This window comes from Lathyrus oleraceus, chromosome 6 (assembly GCF_024323335.1).
Source record: "Lathyrus oleraceus cultivar Zhongwan6 chromosome 6, CAAS_Psat_ZW6_1.0, whole genome shotgun sequence".
NCBI lineage: Eukaryota > Viridiplantae > Streptophyta > Magnoliopsida > Fabales > Fabaceae > Lathyrus > Lathyrus oleraceus.
This window is the reverse complement of record NC_066584.1, coordinates 237,841,564-237,863,766: the sequence shown is the minus strand read 5'-3', so window position 1 is coordinate 237,863,766 and position 22,203 is coordinate 237,841,564.

Sequence of the window (22,203 nt, the reverse complement as noted above, 5' to 3'; positions counted from 1 at the left end):
GAGGATTTCAACGTTCTTTACTGAGGTTGACTTCCGTCATATTCCTCGAGATGAGAATCGGATGGCAGATGCTCTTGCTACGCTAGCTTCAATGATTATGGTTAAATATTGGAATGAAGTTCTGAATATCACTATGATGCGCCTGGACAGACCAGCTCATGTATTTACGGTTGAAGAAGTAAAAGATGATAAGCCATGGTATTATGACATTAAATGTTTCCTTCAGAACCAGGTTTACCCGCCTAGGGTATCTGCGAAAGATAGGAAGACTTTGAGGAGATTGTCAGGCAGTTTCTACCTCAATGGCGAAGTGCCTTACAAGAGAAATTTTGACATGGTTCTGCACAGATGCGTGGATAGACACGAAGCATACCTGCTGATGACTGAAGTTCATGAAGGTTCATTTGGTACTCATTCCAATGGACATGCCATGGCTAGAAAGATGTTGAGAGCAGGCTACTATTGGCTGACAATGGAATCTGACTGTTGCAAATACGTGAAGAAATGCCACAAGTGTCAGATTTATGAGGATAAGATTCATATTCCCCTGACACTTCTGAATGTGATTTCATCACCATGGCCTTTCTCCATGTGGGGAATTGACATGATTGGCATGATTGAGCCGAAAGCGTCCAACGGACACATATTTTTTCTCGTAGCAATTGATTACTTCACCAAGTGGGTTGAAGCGGCATCATATGCAAATGTGACCAGGCAGGTGGTAGTGAAGTTTATCAAGAATCAACTTATATGCCGCTATGGTGTGCCAGATAAGATCATTACTGATAATGGATCTAACTTGAACAATAAGATGATGAAGGAACTGTGTAGTGAGTTCAAGATAGCACATCATAATTCTTCTCCTTGCAGACCCAAGATGAATGGGGCTGTTGAAGCTGCTAATAAGAATATCAAGAAAATTATCCAGAAGATGGTTGTTACGTATAAGGATTGGCATGAGATGCTGCCATTTGCTTTGCATGGATATCGTACATCTGTCCGCACTCCAACAGGGGCAACCCCTTTCTCTCTTGTTTATGGCATGGAGGCCGTACTCCCAGTAGAGGTGGAGATCCCATCAATGAGAGTCTTGATGGAGGCCAAGTTGACCGATGCTGAATGGGTTCAGAGTCGTTATGACCAGCTAAATTTAATTGAAGAGAAGAGATTGACTGTCATGTGCCATGGTCAGTTATATCAGCAGAGAATGAAGAAAGCTTTTGATAAGAAGGTCAAGCCTCGTGTGTTCCAAGAAGGTGACCTTGTGCTCAAGAAAGTCTTGTCTTTCGCACCCGATTCCAGGGGCAAGTGGACTCCAAACTATGAAGGTCCATATGTTGTTAAGAGAGCCTTTTCAGGTGGTGCCTTGATACTTACAACTATGGATGGGGAGGATTTCACTCGTCCTGTGAATTCAGATGCAGTCAAGAAATACTTCGCTTAAAAATAAAAACAGAATAGCTCGCTAAGTTGAAAACCCGAAAGGGCAGCTTAGGCAAAAATGAGCATCTCGGTGGATTGAAAACCCGAAAGGGCGGTCCAGGAAAAAGTTAGAGACATGAAAAAATGATGAATATTTATATCCCGCTAGGTTGAGTACCTCATCCTGGGGAAATCTAGGCAAAAATTAGGGATTTTGGCAAGTAACTGCATCCTGACAAGACTTTGTTCTACAATTATCATCCGTCAGAGATTCTCGTTCATTCGTCATCAACTGAAGCTTCGAATACATCGAATTCAAAATTGGTGGAGAAATGGTCATTATGTTCAATGTAGCCCTTTTCCAATATATATCACCAATTTCAAACTTGTAAAGATCTATGGAGTCTTGCCATTTGCAGACTGCCATTCCATCAAATAAATTTGAGCCTTTATCCAATTATTTGCACTCTTATTTGTTTCTATTCAACAAATGTTTTGCATAATTTAGTTGAGAAAATATCATTGTTTTAAACAAATAAATTTTCTTCATAAATTGTTTTAAAACAAAGTGAACATTCACAAAGACGAAAGGACACTTAAGAGATCCTCAGTGCTCTCCCAAGGGTGGCATGATCTCCAACAGGGTAAGACATTTGTTCATATTCCTGGCATGACTATGTTTTCTACCTCCGGAACCCTGAGTGGTATGATTTTGAGAGGTTCACCAGTTGTCCCTTCAGCAGATCAGTTGATTCTTTCCTCATCAGCAGGTGTGTCCTCTCTGGAAGATTCGATTTTTGGAGGTTGGTCCCCGTAATCCCTTTATCCATCAGATAGACTCCCCAGTAGAGCTGCTCATGTGGTGGAAGTGGTCTCATCCCCGGCAGGGATGATTATTGATTCCTCCCTTGCAGAGATTTTGTTGTTTTTTAGTATCTCTGATCTCCGACAAATTGGATACTCTCTGGTGATCCTGGCTTTCTCCCTTGAGATGTAGTACCAGGTGGTTGATTCCTGGATCCTGTGTGTGTTAGATATATCTGTTTGTCAGCATTCATCAACCACGCATATGCATGCATAAATCATAACATTCAGATATTCATGTTGCATTCTTTGCCATATATCGTTTGTTTGTTGTCTCCTGCTATTTGGTGATATAGATCTCCCCAAGCAGATGTGTGTGTCTGATCTCTCCATATAGAGTCAGCTCCATAGGCAGAAAGCGTCTATCCTTTCTTCCATATTCCCCACCGAGCTATGTCCTCGTGGATGATGATTGTTTCTGTTTCCCCCCAACACATATATTGGGATGGGCTTCCCTATTGAGTTATATCCTTATTAGGACGAGTCTTGATTCAGTTTGCCTTTTTGGTTTGTTCCTAATTTGGCTCCTTGAAGTTGTTTCCTTTGTTTCCCCGCAGTATAAATGAATAATTGCTCAGTAATTAGTAATCATTCAACTTATCCCCGGCAGAGTCTGTGGTTTTCTACCCTGATACCGGTAGTTGTAAACCCTATTTTCTCCCCTTTGCAGAGTTAACCTTTGGTTCATCATAATCGATGACGGTTATTTTTCCGTGGTTTCCTACCCAGTAGCCGGTAGGTGTAATCCCCTCCTTGGTGGTTATCTTCATCCAATATTCGATGTTGATATTCCCTCTTTTGCCTGGATGATTGCCCTGTTTACGCAATTTATCCCCGACGAGTCATCTTTCATCTACCCTATTGTTGTTGGTAATGATTGTTTCTCTCCTGAATTGGTCATCATTATATACCTAGTTGCGGTATCCCGATGCCTTTTCGGTCGATTTATCCTTTATTAACCCAGTAACCGGTTGTGGATAATCTTCCATGCGAGTATATTATCTATGTTCTGACGGTAATAGATAGTATATCTCATGCACTCTTCGGTCGAAGCCTTTTGTTCTTCCCCAGTTGAGTAAGATTCGTATTCCCTTTGTGGAGTCGAGTGTCCATCCTATAATCGAGTTTGCTTTTAGCCCTCTGTTGGATGATGAGTGTCTTGGGAATATTCCCCAATTCACGCCTTGGTTGGTCACCTATTATATGCCCAGTAACCGGTATCCCTGGTGTTCCTTCCTTCTGCTCCCTATTATGACTTTTGTCCCCTGTGGAGTCAGATTCCCCTGAGTTGAAATATACCTTTTAGGTCTTCCTCACTGTAACACCCCAAAATTTTCCCTCCTCATTCATGCATCCATTTTTAGGTCATTTAACATTTCATATTGCATTTCATCATGTCAATCAGAATTAGCTCCAAGAAGCTTGAGCATCATCCAAGGCACTTTGTGGATTCCATCCGGGTGATCAGTCAACACAAGGGAAAGACTTGAGTTACTTCCAACATGTTCAAATGGGGTCTATTCATCATTCAAAACGCTAATCTCGAAGAAGCAAAAATATTTTCCTGAGCTATCATGCTCGCTAGGCGAGCAGTGTGGTTCGCTTAGCGAAAGGAACTGTCATGCTCGCTAGGCGAGCAGATCCTTCGCTAGGCGAAGAGCACGCGTTTTGAAAAATAACAAAAAGTTTTGGGCTTGAGTTGCCCTCATTTGAGCCCACCCAAGCCACGAAATCAGGTTATAAATACTAGAGTTTTAGTGAAACAAAAGCCTACATAGAGAAAAAGAGACAGAAACCTACGAACTAATCTGCAGCAACCTCCAGACTGCTATGAAAAGTTCACTCTGACTCACACACTTTTTCACTTCCATCTCACACAAACCCTAACATTGCTATGCAAACCCAAGGGTGCTATTCATTTTCATTCGACCTCTCCAACCAGGTTTGCCCTTATTCTCATTACTCTATGCTTTCAATTTGAATACTCTGAATGTATGAGGTATTATCGTGAGGTTTCGCCCACGGGTTTAGATATGCATGAATGTGCAAACAATACCTTGAATGTTTAATCGTTTCGTTTCTGATGGATACCATAAGGCTTGGGTTGCCGAAATCGTGCTGTTACCCATGGGAAATCCAGAACCCGCAGGTGTTCGCTAGCACCTTCGCTAGGCGAGCCGGTAGCGAGGCTTCGCTAAGCCTTCGCTAAGCGACGCAGCAGCGATCACAACAGCAATTTCTTTTCTGTTTTCTCTAACCTGTTTTGTGTTTTGCCACGACGTTGATTTCACCTGATTCCATCCTGTTACTCTAACCCGTTTGTTGAGTTTTTGTGAGAGCTCACATGACTTTTGCAGGGATAGCTTGCTTGGTGTCCCCCTTTATTTGTGGGATACCACTTGGAGGTTTATTCCGATTACCTGTATTGACCTGCTTTCTTTGATGATGCCAGCTTGAGAGATCTCCGGGTTTCTTGCTTCTTTAACCGTTATTACTTCGAATTTTTATCCGTGCGGTAGATCTCTCGATCCCTTTATTTTTCCCGCATCTTAACATTTTCTTAGCTGGAAGACCTCAATAGGAGGCAATGTTTTCTTTTGTTTGTTTACTTTTGTGCCCCAAGACCTCCGTGAAGAGGCAATTGACGGATAAAAGGGATCAGTAGTCAATCCCTTGTTATTCAGTGTGTCGTTCTTTAAGCTCACACTACGTGTCGATGCTTCAGAGCAAAAGCCCAAGATCTTTTGTCCGGTCAGTCAGTGGAGAGGGTTCCACCTTTCTGAATCCCCACACCTTGTCATGAGCTCGCCCTGTCCAGGGTTAAGAGCTATGAGGTCTTATCCTCATTACCCTTTTGATCTGCTCACCCTGACGTTCAATGTCGGTGGTTAAGAGCCTGTTTGATTACCCTTCCATGGCTTGTTTGTCGAGGTTGATATGACCCCTCTTGACTAAAGCCCTACCCATGTATGTTTGAGCCCCTTGTCGGCACGTTTACTTTATGCATGTTTTTTTTGTATGGTGCGATCGTCTCCCCATAGGATTGCTAGGCTTCGTATAGTCCCCCGTTTGCATGTCAATTAAGGTAGCGCGGTTCCTTCGTCTAGGACTGCCTTTTTGCATGAGCATCCCTAAAACACCAATAACTCATTGATTTTTCTTCTCCTAAGAACACGTTTACTCCTTCTACTACAGGCGAGTAAGTCTCCAAAGGTCGAGCATCCGGTAGATTGCGTAGTAACGTGGTTCGCCCAAAACCCAACCCTTACCCCGTAGTTAGCCGAACTACGGCTTGCTCTGATTCTTATTACAGATGAGATACGTAGGCATAAGACGCGATGTCTTAGCGAGCACACTCCCCTTTAGCCCATAGGTAGCCGAGCTACGAAGAATCTGATTCTCATGTTCAGATGAGATACGTATGCAGTGGATGCGACATCCGTGCGAGTCATTTTCTTTTGACCCCTCTTTTAGTAAACAATACATTTGATAAACACACACCCTTTAGACAAGAACAACAAAAGTGGATCCCGTAGAGTACTACGGATGCATAGGGGTGCTAATACCTTCCCTTCGCATAATCAACTCCCGAACCCGAGATTTGGTTGCGAGACCTTGTCTTTTCCTTTCCTTTTTCCAGGTTTACTTCGAGCGTTTCCTTTCCCCCCTTTGGGATAAATAACGCACGGTGGCGAATCTTCTGTCATCTCTTTCTCGCCGGTTGTTTTTTCGCAGGTTGCGACAGTGTCGCATTACGCGAAAAACCGGCGGGAAAAAGAAACAGAGCCGCCACCGTGCGTTATTTATCCCGAAGGAGGGAAAGGAAACGCTCGAAGTAAACCTGGAAAGGAAATGGTCTCACGACCAGAGATTGCAAGGATCGGGAGTCGGTTATGCAAAGGGAAGGTATTAGCACCCCTACGCATCCGTCGTACTCGACGGGATCCATGCTCAAAAGAGTAGAAGGAAGGTTTCTAGAGAACTGCTCAAAGAATGCACGCACACTGGAAGGAAACACAGATGAAAGACGGAAGAGGCGGACTCGGCAGGATATCGCATCCTGGGCCTACGTAGTCTGTCAGACACAGACATCAGAGTCGACGTAGTTCGGGGAAGCGGGAAACATGCTCTCTAGGACATCACATCCTATGCATACGTATCTTCTATAACCAGAGAAAGAATCAGAGCACTCGTAGCTCGGCTAACACACGCCAAACAAAGACACTAAACGGAGACGCTGAGACGTCAAACGAGACACAACACTAGAAACGGAAGGCCAATCAATGGGCTTATATCCAACTCCAGACAAACAAAGCAAAATAGGAAACCGACTGCCAATCGCTGGACTTATGTTAGACTCCAAACACACACACACACAGAGGAAACCGACTGCCTATCGCTGGACTTATGTCAGACTCCAGACACAAATAAGAGGGTTGAAAAAGAAAAAGGGCGCCCGGAGTGATCTGCTCATCTCCTGCCTACGTACCTCATCTGGTATGAGGATCAGGGCGACGTAGTTCCCCTTAACAGGGAAAGAACCACTATCCTAACCAGAGACAAGGGAGATAACAAGCTACTAGGGAGACTACGACTCGAGCCTAGAAGTTGTCATGCATACGATCTTTAAGTTGAGGTCTCTAGTCCTAACCTAACTTGCACAGGGAGCAAGCTAGCCTAAACAACACATGAGTAATCACAAGCACAAGAGAGCAAGCACACACACTATATGCAAACAAGTGGCTCATACAAGGCTGGGCTTTAGTCAAGGGGTCATATCAACCTCGACAAACAAGCCAACTGGAAAAGGGTGTTGTTAGCTCTTAACCCTAACATTGAGAGTTAGGGTGAAGCAGATGAAATGGGAAGTGAGGGTAAGACCTCACAGCTCTTATCCCGGGCCTGGGAGAGCTTGAAACAATGAAAGCGTGGGAGTTCAAAATCAGGAACTCTACTCCACATGACTGACACAACAAGATTTTGGGTTTTTATTCAAAGTGCATCAACACATGGTGTGAGCAAGATGAAAGACACAACTGAATAGCAGGGGATGGATTGCACATCCCTTTTATCTGCCAATGCCTCTTCACTTAGGAGGTCTGTTAATTCCTTAGGATTGTCATTAATTTTGTAAAACAAATAATGTAATCATCTCTGTTGTTTTAATATGTTGGGTTGAAGAAGTTCAACATCTGGACCAACATGTCATGTACGATGTCACGACATCATGCCTGTGACATCGTACATGTGTAGAAAACTGAATTAATTAATTCAGTATATATTCTGGGATTAGCAAGGATATCTGGTGAATATCCTAACTCCCTTGTGGAGGTCTTAAAGACTTAATCAGAATATATAGGCTCTAAATATGGAGATATATATGGAGAGATTCTAGGATTGAAGACCTTGTTTGTAGCAGAATTTTTCTGCTGAAGTTGTAACAGCAAAGAACAAGTCTGCTGCGATTTCTGAAGGCCCAAATCCAGTTGGGTGATTAGGTTATAAATAGCTAAGTGTAACCTAGTCTTTGTAAGCCTCCTAGAATGAAAATTTAGGGGTGTGTGTGAGGTAAACCTCCCAATTTGTGGGAAGGTTACCATGTGTTTCTCAGTGGTAAAAGCTGAGAGTATTTGTAACTCAAAGCCTGTAGGCAAGAGTGATTTTGTTCTTGAATGAAGCTGTGAAGCAAGTTCGAGGTGTGTTAACATTACATTGTATTTGTAGTGATAGGAATGGAAACTGGAGGTTTCTATCTAGGAGTTCCTAGGTATAGATTGCATTGGGTAGGGATTAAGTGAAGAGTTGTAAACGGGGGAGTTTAACTCTGAATTAATACTGCTGATAGTGGATCTTCTTCCTGGCTTGGTATGCCCCCAGATGTAGGTCATGTTGGACTGAACTGGGTTAACAATTTCCTGTGTTTGTTTTCCTTCTGTATGTTATAATCCTTCTGCCTTAACATAGCTGGTATTCCAGTCTGCTTGTTAAGATGATAACAGACCTGGTACATAGCCTTCTGTTTGAATGTTAATCAGGATGTTTTGACATCCATCATTAACAGCATGTACTGAATGATTGGCAGGTTGATATCAATTCAGTATTTAGGTCTGGTCTTCAAGAGTATAACAGACCTGGCCAAAGGATCATTGATAAACTGTCACAATGGATGTCTTGACAGTTCTTCCAGTAAGCTGATACTGAAGTAGAGACTGGTTGGTCTTTAACAGTACAACAAATTTAGCAAAGTCTGTTTTCAGGAACTTAACAGACTTAACATATGGTCCTGGACTTAGTTGTCAAACTGAATGTTGTGACATTCATTCCTGACAGCATATGCTAAATTGTTGGATGGTTAGTTTTTCTGTTTCAGGATTTCTCTCAGGCTATTCCTTAGGAATCCAACAGCTGATCTAAAATCCAGGAAACTAACAACTAAGCTACAAGCTCCTTAATAAGTAGAGATTAGTTTAACTTGTTTCAACCTTTAATTTAGGAAATACAAGTACTTGCCCAACAAACTGGAAAAATGTAACAAATGATGTCCAAACCAAGATTAAGACATCGTGCTGATAACTGTGTAGGAAAACAACAGAAGTGAGTGCTATGAGGGGTCTGTGCTGAGTTTGTATACCAGATGCACAGGACTAGAGGTTCCTTCCCTCTAGGGTGACATAGAAGGAGATGTCGTGACATTTGTGAAAGAGTGCGTCAATACAGGGTTTTTAATGTGTTAACTGTCTTGCTGTATTAGTTACAATGTTGGATCAGATGTCATGACTTGGAGTAGAACATCTGAATTCTGACTACACTAGAATTTCAAATGGTATCAGAGCAGGCATCATGTTCTGGTTCTGGATGAGATCCATGGCTGATACTTTCTGGTATCTGGCAAGAAGTTATGTTAGTACTGATGTTGGAACCCGTAGATGGTTCTGTGGTTTCCCTGAATGGTCCCTTGAAGTAGGTGGATGGACTATTCATGACAGGAACAATGTGCACCTGCCTCTGGGGATTGCCAATTGGCCTTTGTGTGGGACAGCTGTGCAAGTATTGAATCATATTCAAACTTGTATGCTCTTGGAGGCTGATCTGATGAAGTGTGTGTTCATTGGTTGAGTTGTATTATGATTTCCGCTGCATAATACCTGGCAAAACTCAAACTCTGATGTAGTTTCCCCTCATGTGGATGAATTGCTGCCGTATTCAACATCACATCATAATCTACTGAAGATGTCAAAGATACTTGAGTCTCCTCAAGTCCACTCATCATGACGTCCTCAATTCAGGATGGTAAGAATCACTTAATCACTGATTCCTTTACTCTCTTGAGTAGTGTATATGAAGACCTTGAAGACTTTCAAGGAAGGTTTGTTCCAAGGAGGTGGAACTAATGTTCTATGTGATGTTAGAACATGTTGTTCAACAAGTATGCAGCTACTGGTTGAATAGCAGATGTTTCTAGGTGTCAAACAAAGGGATACTCTTGTTTGGAACCTACTCCTGACCTGGAAGAGGAGACATCTATGTGTGCGAAGTTGACAAGGGTAGGGTCAACTATGTGTGTGCTCAAGAAGGTCACTTTTAGAAGTCTGATCTCTAGAAGTGGAGCTGGTTGGAATGTGACACTGTGCAATCCCCGCGGTGTGCCTTATCCCTGTAAATTGATCAGGGTTGGATAGTTGGTTTCTGAAGTACTATGGTGTACTGGAAGACAAGTCCCCTGGATGATAGAAGTCAATAATAGGGTAACCTGACTGCTATTCCATTTAAGAGGATTGGGACCATAAATCTTGTTATTCAAACACCACGATCAGAAGTGGCAGTTCTTTCAAGGAGTGAGAATATGAAGATTCAGAGGTTGGTTGAGGTAGTATGCTCTGGCAATGCATATCTACTATGGACTAGTGTTGTGGTCTTTCACTAGTACTTATGGTCAGCTGAAGTCTGATTGGTGTGAGTGGAGTATGTGTAGGTATAACTCATAGAGTTAGGTGCCACTGGTAGGGATGGTGTGTGTCATGTTGAGACATGTCTGTACAATGCATGGATATTGGTGTGAAGTTTCCATGATTGTTAATTTGAGGGGGAGTTTTGGTTAACCTCCTCACATTTGGTCAGCCTAGGGTCTGGTTGGCTGTTGACCTGTGTCACATGGGTTCTGGTGGTTGGGTGACACATTTGCAAGGAAGAATTCATCTCTCTCATTCCTAAGGGTGAATTTAATCTGGGAAGACTTTCAAGATTGTCAATGTGCTTGCAAACAGAAGATGTTGACACTAGAAGAATATTTTCAAAATAGTCTTATGGTGGAAGTATCTGAAAGGAATATTGGGAAAGGATTTGAGATCAATGTCAACTTGTGCCAAGTACAAGTGTGTAATTGATTATCCTTGGAGCTCAAGATAACTGATGCTCTTAAAGATGTTGGAACATCTCTTCTTCAAGACCCTGTGCAGAATCACAGGAAGGATAGTACATGGGTTTATGATCTATCTCTTTGGTAGCAGCAAAAGCATATGATCTCTGAAAAGGTTTCCTGGCAAGAAACATGATTCAGCCTTGGTATGTACAAGAAGAAGAAGACATCATAGTCTTGATGGTGGTTACTTGGATCAGTTTATTTCTGATCTAGGTAAGGAAGTGCATTAGCTTATGCACACTGTGGAGTCAAGAACAAGTGGCAGCAGTCTTGACATCATGGAAACAGCCTTGCCTTAGGAAGTGGAATCCTTGGTATAGCTGAAGGGTTAGTTTCTAACTGGTCCTTCTGAAGACTCATGCATCAGAGTGTCTGATGTCTTTGGAGAAGAAGCAGGAATTCATCAAGGTGTGAGCTTGGATGACTTAACTGCAAACCTGCAGGATGGAGGTTGTTTACTCAAACTTGGTTCCACAATCAAGTCTATGAGAACATTGAACTCTTGTTCTGTGAAGGGAGGAAGTTCTTTCAAGTGGCAGAAGAAGGAGCTGAATTCAACAGCTAGATGTCAAAACACAATGTTGTGACATTTGGTTCAACATCAGATTCTTAGTTGGTGAAGTGGCACATCAACTTGAGATAGAAGGGTCTACAGGGTTGTAGATTGGATACTTCAAAAAGGTCGTCCTCGTTGCAGTTCTTTGGAGTTGCTGGATAGAAAGGATGGTACATGTTCATGTCTTAGAAAATCTAAGTTTTGTTCAACATGTAGCTTGAAGTTCAAGTCTCACTTGGAAGGTCAGAATATCTTTGGGAGAGGTCTGATAGACGTGGAGAGGTCAAAGAATGGCATTCGACTTTTTCATATGAGGATTCATGAATGAGGTAATCAACCAGTGGCATTTGGTCTATCTCAGAAGTGAGTTCGAAGAATCAAGATAATCCACATATGGCAGCTGATTATTCTTGAGGAAAGTCTGAGACAAATTACTTTTGAGCAGAAAAGTAGTAAGTTGAAGACTAAAAGAGGTGTTTTCTATTCATCTCTTGGAGCTTGTGGTAGGAGTTCTGAGCTATCTATGGAAGATTATCTCTTGTAATGGGATGAAAATGTATATGTCCCAATTTATGTCTGGGTTCTTCTTGATCAAGCTGGTGACTCAACAATATCTGAAGACTATCAGATGGTGTTCCTTGTTATGTTGTGAAGGATGTCCCAGCTGATGTTAGAACATCTTGTGAAGTGGTCTTTTGTTCTGGTTAGAAGAGAGATTGACACAGAGTGTGAATGTGTTCAGCTAAGAGGGTTGAACAGAGGGTGTGCTCTTGAAGACATGAAGATGCGTCTTATGTTTTCCATTCATCAAGTGGTCTGGATTCTCTTTGAATCAGGAAGTATGTGAAGGTCCAACTTTGGGGCGTTGGATATGCTCATGTGTGACCTCCAAGTTTCAAGAGGAGAGTAGGGCGTCCATGACAGGGGGAGTTTTGTCTTTGAAGCTGCAAGTAATCATCAAGCTTGTGGTCTATGTGTACGCAGATAACTAGGTATGGCACCTTGTCAGTTATCAGGATGTTGTGATGTATGTCAAGGCTGAGTGAGCAGAAGAATGTCTGACTGGATGTCATGACATTGCCCTGGACAATGCTGTTAATTCCTTCTGAATCTTAAAGTCATTAGGAATTATAAGGGTGATGTGTCTAATTCTGATAAATCAGAATAGGCCTGATGGCTACAGCTGTGTGGTATAGGGGGAGTAACCATCTGCTGAAGTGTGGGAATTTGGCTATAGCAGTGCCAGATGTCAAGTTTCTACTGGAGGTTTAAAAGGGGTCTTGGGAAATGTTGAATACTGGCAGAATGCAGGAACAAGCCGCGTGGAATGTTAAGACATCGCGTGCAACGTGTCTGACTGCATATATGGAATAGTCTCCATGCACTGGAACTGCTGTTTTGGAAAAGAAACAGTCAAGAGCTATAAAAGGTATTCAAAGATAGTCTGAGATTTTGTTGGTGATTCTCTGACTGTTTCTCAGCAAAAATTAATGAATCCTGACCAAGCATTTATTCCTACCGTAAATTCCTAAGCACGGGCTGGACTATTTAAAGGATGTATCAGCACTCCTCTTCTCACAAGAGATACATTCCATTCTCTCGAAACCATGGGGTACATCAAGGTTTGGGCAAGCTGCACCTGGATCTAGTTTTGTGAGGGGTGCCTTTACAAATGTTTAGCTAAAAAGGGGGAGAGAAATACAATCTTGGAGTTGAGAATGTACCAGAAGCAAGCCAACTGTGGGTGTGGTAGCAAACAGAAGTTGGCATCAGGCACAAAATCCACCAACTGGGTTTACCACTTGTGTCTTGTGATCTGAGTTAAGAAGACAGTTGTGCCTTGTGATCTGAGTTACATTGTCTATGTACTCAGCATTACATACTCTTCAGGAAGCTCTCCTGTTGAGGGGAAGGGTTCTGGTACAAATGAGTCTTGTTCCTCTACTTCCTCATGTACACCAACTTTGGTGTTTGTGGTGGTGGAGCCAATGACAGAGATGAAGAGCATTCCCAAATTGGGATGTGTTGTCCAGTGTATTGTTTATTTGTTTTAGCTAAAATTTTCCAAAGGGGGAGATTGTTAATTCCTTAGGATTGGCATTAATTTTGTAAAACAAATAATGTAATCATCTCTCTTGTTTTAATATGTTGGGTTGAAGAAGTTCAACATCTGGACCAACATGTCATGTACGATGTCACGACATCATGCCTGTGACATCGTACATGTGTAGAAAACTGAATTAATTAATTCAGTATATATTCTGGGATTAGCAAGGATATCTGGTGAATATCCTAACTCCCTTGTGGAGGTCTTAAAGACTTAATCAGAATATATATAGGCTCTAAATATGGAGATATATATGGAGAGATTCTAGGATTGAAGACCTTGTTTGTAGCAGAATTTTTCTGCTGAAGTTGTAACAGCAAAGAACAAGTCTGCTGCGATTTCTGAAGGCCCAAATCCAGTTGGGTGATTAGGTTATAAATAGCTAAGTGTAACCTAGTCTTTGTAAGCCTCCTAGAATGAAAATTTAGAGGTGTGTGTGAGGTAAACCTCCCAATCTGTGGGAAGGTTACCATGTGTTTCTCAGTGGTAAAAGCTGAGAGTATTTGTAACTCAAAGCATGTAGGCAAGAGTGATTTTGTTCTTGAATGAAGTTGTGAAGCAAGTTCAAGGTGTGTTAACATTACATTGTATTTGTAGTGATAGGAATGGAAACTGGAGGTTTCTATCTAGGAGTTCCTAGGTATAGATTGCATTGGGTAGGGATTAAGTGAAGAGTTGTAAACGGGGGAGTTTAACTCTGAATTAATACTGCTGATAGCGGATCTTCTTCCTGGCTTGGTATGCCCCCAGATGTAGGTCATGTTGGACTGAACTGGGTTAACAATTTCCTGTGTTTGTTTTCCTTCTGTATGATATAATCCTTCTGCCTTAACACAGATGGTATTCCAGTCTGCTTGTCAAGATGATAACAGACCTGGTACATAGCCTTCTGTTTGAATGTTAATCAGGATGTTTTGACATCCATCATTAACAGCATGTACTGAATGATTGGCAGGTTGATATCAATTCAGTATTTAGGTCTGGTCTTCAAGAGTATAACAGACCTGGCCAAAGGATCATTGATAAACTGTCACAATGGATGTCTTGACAGTTCTTCCAGTAAGCTGATACTGAAGTAGAGACTGGTTGGTCTTTAACAGTACAACAAATTTAGCGAAGTCTGATTTCAGGAACTTAACAGACTTAACATATGGTCCTGGACTTAGTTGTCAAACTGAATGTTGTGACATTCATTCCTGACAGCATATTCTAAATTGTTGGATGGTTAGTTTTTCTGTTTCAGGATTTTTCTCAGGCTATTCCTTAGGAATCCAACAACTGATCTAAAATCCAGGAAACTAACAACTAAGCTACAAGCTCCTTAATAAGTAGAGATTAGTTTAACTTGTTTCAACCTTTAATTTAGGAAATACAAGTACTTGCCCAACAAACTGGAAAAATGTAACAAATGATGTCCAAACCAAGATTAAGACATCGTGCTGATAACTGTGTAGGAAAACAACAGAAGTGAGTGCTATAAGGGATCTGTGCTGAGTTTGTATACCAGATGCACAGGACTAGAGGTTCCTTCCCTCTAGGGTGACATAGAAGGAAATGTCGTGACATCTGTGAAAGAGTGCGTCAGTACAGGGTTTTTAATGTGTTAACTATCTTGCTGTATTAGTTACAATGTTGGATCAGATGTCATGACTTGGAGTAGAACATCTGAATTCTGACTACACCAGAATCTCAAGGTCTTTGAATGTACAAGGCACAAAGGTAAACAACCACAAACATTGCCTCTTAAGGAGGGCTTCAGACAGGTGCTTGCCAACATAACATGACAGGTCTTCCAGACTACATGGAGTTAGAGGTCATTACCTAGGTGGTATGCCAACCACAAGCAAAGCAAAGTTCAAGTGAACTTAAAGCAACTTAGGTACCTGTGTAAACAACTAAACAGATCAGTCCAGTATTCAGACAAACAGACAACAGTCAACAACAAACAGACAATCCCAATGTACAACATATAAGCCATAAGGCAAACTCAAGTGAATTATCATCAACCTACAAAACAACCAAATGTTAGCAATCAATAGCAAATATCAACCTTCAAATGATGAAGCAACATCAACCATGGAGATTGGATACTTGGACCTGAAATTCAAAGCTCACATGTAAGTACAAACCACTAGGTCAAAGCCTAGGGTCAAAGGTGAAGAAAAAATTCAAAACAGAAGCTAAAATTCAACACAATGCAACTTCAAACACATATGAATATGTCCCAAAAAGGACCAAAACAAACTCATCAAGCAAAGGCATTTCATGTGCAAGGGAAGTCAAAGATGATTTCAAAGCACATATTTGGACATTGAGAATGAAAATTCCAAATCAAAACAGAAATGATTCAAATAATTCTGGAAAAAATTATGAGCATTCAACACATCCAGTACAATCATCATACAAAAAATCAGAATCAACAAAGATCATTTGAAATGGAAATTAAATTGCACAAGTTGATCAACCAAATGTGTGACACAAATTGTCACACCATACAAACATGTGTGTAAAACAAAAATGGAAAATGAGAAAAATACCAAACCAAGCCTCAAACATCCATTAACATGTTAGGAACAATCATGCAAAATTTCAATGCATTTGGATCAATATCAAGCATTTCACAATAGAAAGAGCAAGGCAAGGTCATGAAAGCACATAAGTTCAAGCATCCTAACACAATTCAAAATCCAGACATGGTAAAAATCAGGAGATCACACCAAGAGAAAACTAGACATCACAAGGATCATTTGGCAAAAAATTGGAGGTGAATTGGATTAATATTCAATGGGTTATGATTTTTTAAAGTTGGCTAAAAAATATGTGAAATAAAAATGTAGCATAGGCAAATATGGAGGGAAAAGGCTAAAACGTGAATTAATTTGAAAAAACTGGCACGGGCAGGAATCGAACCAAGTACGAATTTGAATGAAGAGTGCCAACACTGAAACGCTGCCGTTTCACTATTCGCTTGGCCAAAACGACGACGTTTTGGACCAAAACCCTAACCAAAACCAGATGGACGCAAAACCGTCGCTATGTGGACGCTACATCGTCTTCCTCGTGAAGACGATGATGAACAGGAACAATGCTCAAGAAAATTTTCCAGAATCTCAAAATCTTTACATCATTTGAATCCTCACGCAATGTACATCATAGATCGACCAATATTTCACACTAATTCAACATAACAAGTTCAAATCGAGCAGAAACATTAATGAATGCAAAACTTCAATCACACGTATCTCATGTTATAGTGCACCATTTCATGTGAAATTCATACCAGAATTCTCAGGGTTAAAAGATCTACACAAATATGACAATGAAATCAAGAATCATGAGGTTCAATTTCTAACCTCTTGAAGAACAGAAGGTTGAAAATCGTGTATCCAAGGCTCAGCAACGTCCAGTTCCCCTTCCCTTGAGCTCAAATGAAGTTTGGTACAAGAAATGGCTTGTGAAACGACTTGAAATCAGTTCAATTTGAAATTTCCATTAACACCTTCAAGCTTGTAGTATGCACGAATTTGAGGCAAAATCCACCAAGTACACGTTGAATCTTCCTCAACACCACTCCATGTTCATGATTATGCAAGAAAATGAGGGTTTATGTGTGGAATTTTGGAAAATGAATGAAGAGAAAAAATTGAGAGTAAAGATGGATTTCTAGATCTGAAACTGTGTGTTATCATCAATACAGTTACAATTAGCCTTATATATGCCCTCCTAATCAATCTAAAATTATTACTAAGCCAAGGTTAATGGAGATTAGAAGAATATAAGGTGTATGCACAATTTGACAATTTCACCTCATGCATGAAAAACCCACGTGAACAATGCACTAAGAGGGCCCAAATTCACTCAAAATCAGCCCATGCACACATTGGAATTGGAAATATATTCATATGATCAACCAATTTTGATTTTAGCAATTTTCCTTCAAAAATAGCATGCATGAGCACATGGTTGTATGAGATAGTTCCATGCAATGTAATGAGGTATTTGGAAAGTATGAGTCATGAGAAGAAAAATGCAAGAAGAGCCACTCAATTTGGAGTTTTGGTTCAAAAGATATGGCCATTTGAAGTTTCAAGCACACTTTGCAATGATTTGATCATAACTCCTTAACCATTCATCATAAATTCATGATCTTGGACGTTTTGGAAATGGGAGAGAAAGATCTTCAACTTTCATGTTGGACACAAATTCATTTGAAGCTTCTTTGATGTTGGAAAGTTGAGTTGAAGTTGGTCCAAAAACATGCCATTTTTGGAAACTTGAAATTACAGGTCACTTTCCATTTTTGGAAACTTTTGATCTGGCTTCAAAATCTTCAAGGTAGATGTTTAACATGATGAATAAACCTATTTGGGACATGAATGAAGTGTCTCAAACCATTTCTCCACCTCCTAGCCCTCAGTTGACTTGCAGTTGACTTTTATGGGCCTTAGATGACTTAGACATGTACTGATGACTTTTGAGCCTCTAGCCTTTGGTGAAGTTGCTTCAAAATGATCCTTGATTCACACAAACTCTATAGAACAAACATAGGGCCTTCATCTCATGGAAATGCTTGGTCTCTTGCACAGATGAATCCTCTTGATACCAGTCTTGACTGATGAGATGTAGTGATGCAATGTACTATGCAATGACAATGTAATGTTAGTGTAATGCCAATGACCTAAAAATGAAATGAATGTACACCTGGGGGGGGTGCAAATTTGAGGTTCTACAGCTTCCCATATTCAATCAACTGGGAACCTGAACGGATGATAGCAACGGCTGTCAGCCCTTCAAGGTAAACAGGGATTGAATACCAAAGAACCGTAGAAATTTGCACTCTGCGGGGGATGAATCAAAGAAATGTGAGGCCATTTACCGATGGCGGCTGCACAAAAACCTCAGGAAAGCGATGCCATTTACCGATGGCGGCTTTACTGGAAACTTGATATTTACCGATATCAACATCAGCGAAGCCATTTACCGATGGCGGCTGGGAAACAACATCCAAAGGAAGCATGACCATTTACCGATGGTGGCTTCAACTGGGAATTTGACATTAAAAGGAAGCAAGACCATTTAACGATGGTGGCTTCAAAACAACTCTTGATATTTACCGATATCAACGTCAGCGAGACCATTTACCGATGGCTACTGGGGAACAGATGTCACAGAAAGTGAGGCCATTTACCGATGGCGACTAAACTGGGCATTCAATATTTACCGATATCGAAGAAAGCGAGGCCATTTACCAATGGCGGCTTGGAGTAGTCTACTTGATATACACTGATACCAAGGAAAGCGGGGCCATTTACCGATGACAGCTCCAACTGGGGAGGAAAAGGATATTTACAACTGGAACCAGATAAGACGTTTACTGATGACTCTACTGGGGAATTTTGATTTTTATCAAAGGAAGGATACATGACCAGACATTTACCGATGACTGGGAAAAAGATACACAACCAGACATTTACCGATGACTGGGAAAAAGCTCGACGTTTACCGACATCGAAAGATGATGTTTACCGACATCAAAAGAGGACTACCAGACATTTACCGATGACTGGGAAAAGAAGAATCACGACCAGACATTTACCGATGACTGGGAAAGAACTCGATGTTTACCGACACCGAAACAATGGTGTTTACCGAAACCCAAGAAAGAACACACACGGGTGTTGACATGACACTTACCGGTATCACAAGGATAACATCTTCATATGTCCAGGCAAGGCCAAACACTTTCTGGGGACCTCACTGGGGAGAATCAAACTCTGAATGCCGTCAGGAGCAACTGTAGCAAATGTGCCATACGGATGTTGAAATATGATCCGCCTCTGTTGGGGATATGATTCAAGCTGGTTTAACACATGTATGCATATGTTTGAGTTTTTTCATGGCGTAATGCTCCATATTGAATGGAAATGCTACGCGATTCGAGGATGCAATGGTTACTACATGCAAGATGCAAAAATGAAGAAAACTCCCGCTGGGGAAAGCTGGTCGCTCCGCTGAGCACACAATTCTGATCTGATCCTCCAACTCCGTGGGGATACGCACTGCTGGGGGTGCTTTGCTGATCTGATACTCTGGGGACGACAGAGAAACCAAGTCAACTGGGGAGCCTCTGGCTAGGGAATACACCAACCTCTCAAACGTGCTGGGGGCTAGCATCGCTGCTGGAGAAAAGATAAATCCCACCGGGGACAACTTTCACTGAATCCGATCCACTTGGGGACTCCGCTAGGGGAAACAACCAATGCTCACCTCTACTGGAGATAATTTTCACCGAACCTGATCCGCTCGGGGACTTCGCTGGGGAAAACCATCAACGCAAACCTCTGTTGGGACAACTACCCACTTTGAAATTACTGGAGAACGTTCACAACCCTGCTGGGGATCACAGTATTTCAGACCCGACTGTTGGGGATATGGCAACCTTCAGACTCAGTGGGGACTAACAGTCTTCAAACTAGCTGGGGACAGGGTAGCCTTTGAACCTGCTGATGAGGGACACACTACCCACAGACGCCTCTGCCGGGGAAAAGCAATTCTAATAGTTTTCAGACTTGCTGGGGAAACGTCCTCAACCCTGCCGAGGAATCCCTGATCTCGAATACGCTGGGGAGACAAGTCCTGAACTTGCTTTAGACAACCCAACTTTTCACATTTCTGGACAGTGCTGAAACGCCTCTGAACAAATCGTGGCTTATCTGCTTCAGCCAGGAATCAAAGGTAATAACCTGCAAAACAGCAAGACATACATGCCCCAGGGGATTGTATGGACAAGATACACCCATGTGTACTCAACATTCAAAATGATTTTCCAATGTTTTATCTTTTTGCATGTTATTGTCTAGCCTTCATGTGTTTTTTTTATATGCAATGTTTATAAAAAATTCGGACGTTTTTGCAAACAAAACAGTAAAATAAAAACAAGAGAGCAATTTATCTGAATAACGACTTTTATTGATTGAAAATGGGCCTGAAAAGGAAAATACATCAGGAAGCAATTCCTAGAAAGAGGTAATTGCGCACAAAAGGAAATAAACTATCCTATTGGCAATGTGAACACGGCATCCACTATTTCCCAATTCTGTTATGACTCACAGATCCTCAATCTTCCCCCAAATTCCTTGCTTTCTGAGAAGAATGACTGGACCGATCACATCCTTCGAGATGATAGACGATGAAGCGCGATGAAGTACAGATAACTCAGACTGTAGTCTTCGCTTTAATCCCTCTTTTGCCTGGATCGCCCTTTCGGGTTTTCAATCCACCGGGATACCCATTTTTTCCTAAGCCGCCCTTGCGGGTTTTCGACTTACCGGGTGTACATATTCTTTTCATTCTTTATCCCTAACTTTTGCTCGAACCTCTTTCTTTTTTCTTGGTTCGCCGGGATGCCCTATTTTGCCTGGACTCTTTTATCCCTTTTGTCCAGCGGGTCAATTTATGCGAAGTATTTTTTGACTACATCTAAGTTAACAGGGGACGGAAAATCTTCACCATCCATAGTTGTAAGCATCAAGGCTCCACCGGAGAAGACCTTCTTAACAACATACGGACCTTTATAATTCGGAGTCCAGTTGCCCCTGTTATCTGTACCGGGAGGAAGGATCCTCTTCAAAACTAGATCACCTGGCTGATAGCTTCGAGGACGCACTTTCTGATCAAAGGCTTTCTTCATCCTTCTCTGATACAACTGCCCATGGCACACCGCTGCTAACCGCCTCTCTTCGATAAGGCTCAACTCGTTAAACCTTGTTCGAATCCACTCAGCTTCGTCCAGCTTGACATCCAACAAGACTCTCAGAGAAGGAATCTCCACATCAACAGGCAGGACTGCTTCCATACCATACACAAGGGAGTAAGGGGTTGCCCCGGTCGACGTACGTACTGAGGTACGGTACCCATGCAAAGCAAAAGGCAACATCTCATGCCAATCCTTATACGTCACGACCATCTTCTGCACAATCTTCTTAATGTTCTTGTTAGCCGCCTCTACAACACCATTCATCTTGGGTCTGTAGGGAGAAGAATTATGATGTTCAATCTTGAAATCTTTGCAAAGCTCCTTCATCATCTTGTTATTGAGATTCAAACCATTGTCAGTGATGATTCTCTCAGGAACCCCATAACGACAAATGATTTCCTTCTTAATGAACCGGGCAACCACTTGCTTGGTAACGTTGGCATAAGAAGCTGCTTCCACCCACTTGGTGAAGTAGTCAATCGCAACTAGGATGAAGCGATGCCCATTAGAAGCAGTAGGTTCAATCTTCCCAATCATATCGATGCCCCACATCGCGAACGGCCAAGGCGAATTCATGACATTCAGAGGGCTTGGTGGTACATGCACCTTATCAACATAGATCTGACATTTATGGCACTTCCGAGCGTATTTGAAACAATCGGACTCCATAGTCATCCAGTAATAACCGGCTCTCAGCAACTTCTTGGACATTGCATGACCACCAGCATGGGTACCGAAAGATCCTTCGTGCACTTCCTGCATCAACAGGTCTGCTTCGTGTCTATTCACGCATCTGAGCAGAACCATGTCAAAGTTCCTCTTGTACAACACATCATCCTGATTCAAATAAAAGCTTCCAGCTAGCCTTCTCAGGGTCTTCTTGTCATTCTTTGACGCTCCTTCAGGATACTCCTGGCTTTTGAGGAAATTCTTGATATCATAGTACCACGGTTTCTCATCAACAACAGACTCGGCTGCAAACACATACGCAGGCCTCTCGAGTCGATTCACCGCAACGTATGGCACATGATTCCACCAATGAATTTTGATCATAGAAGACAAAGTAGCCAAGGCATCAG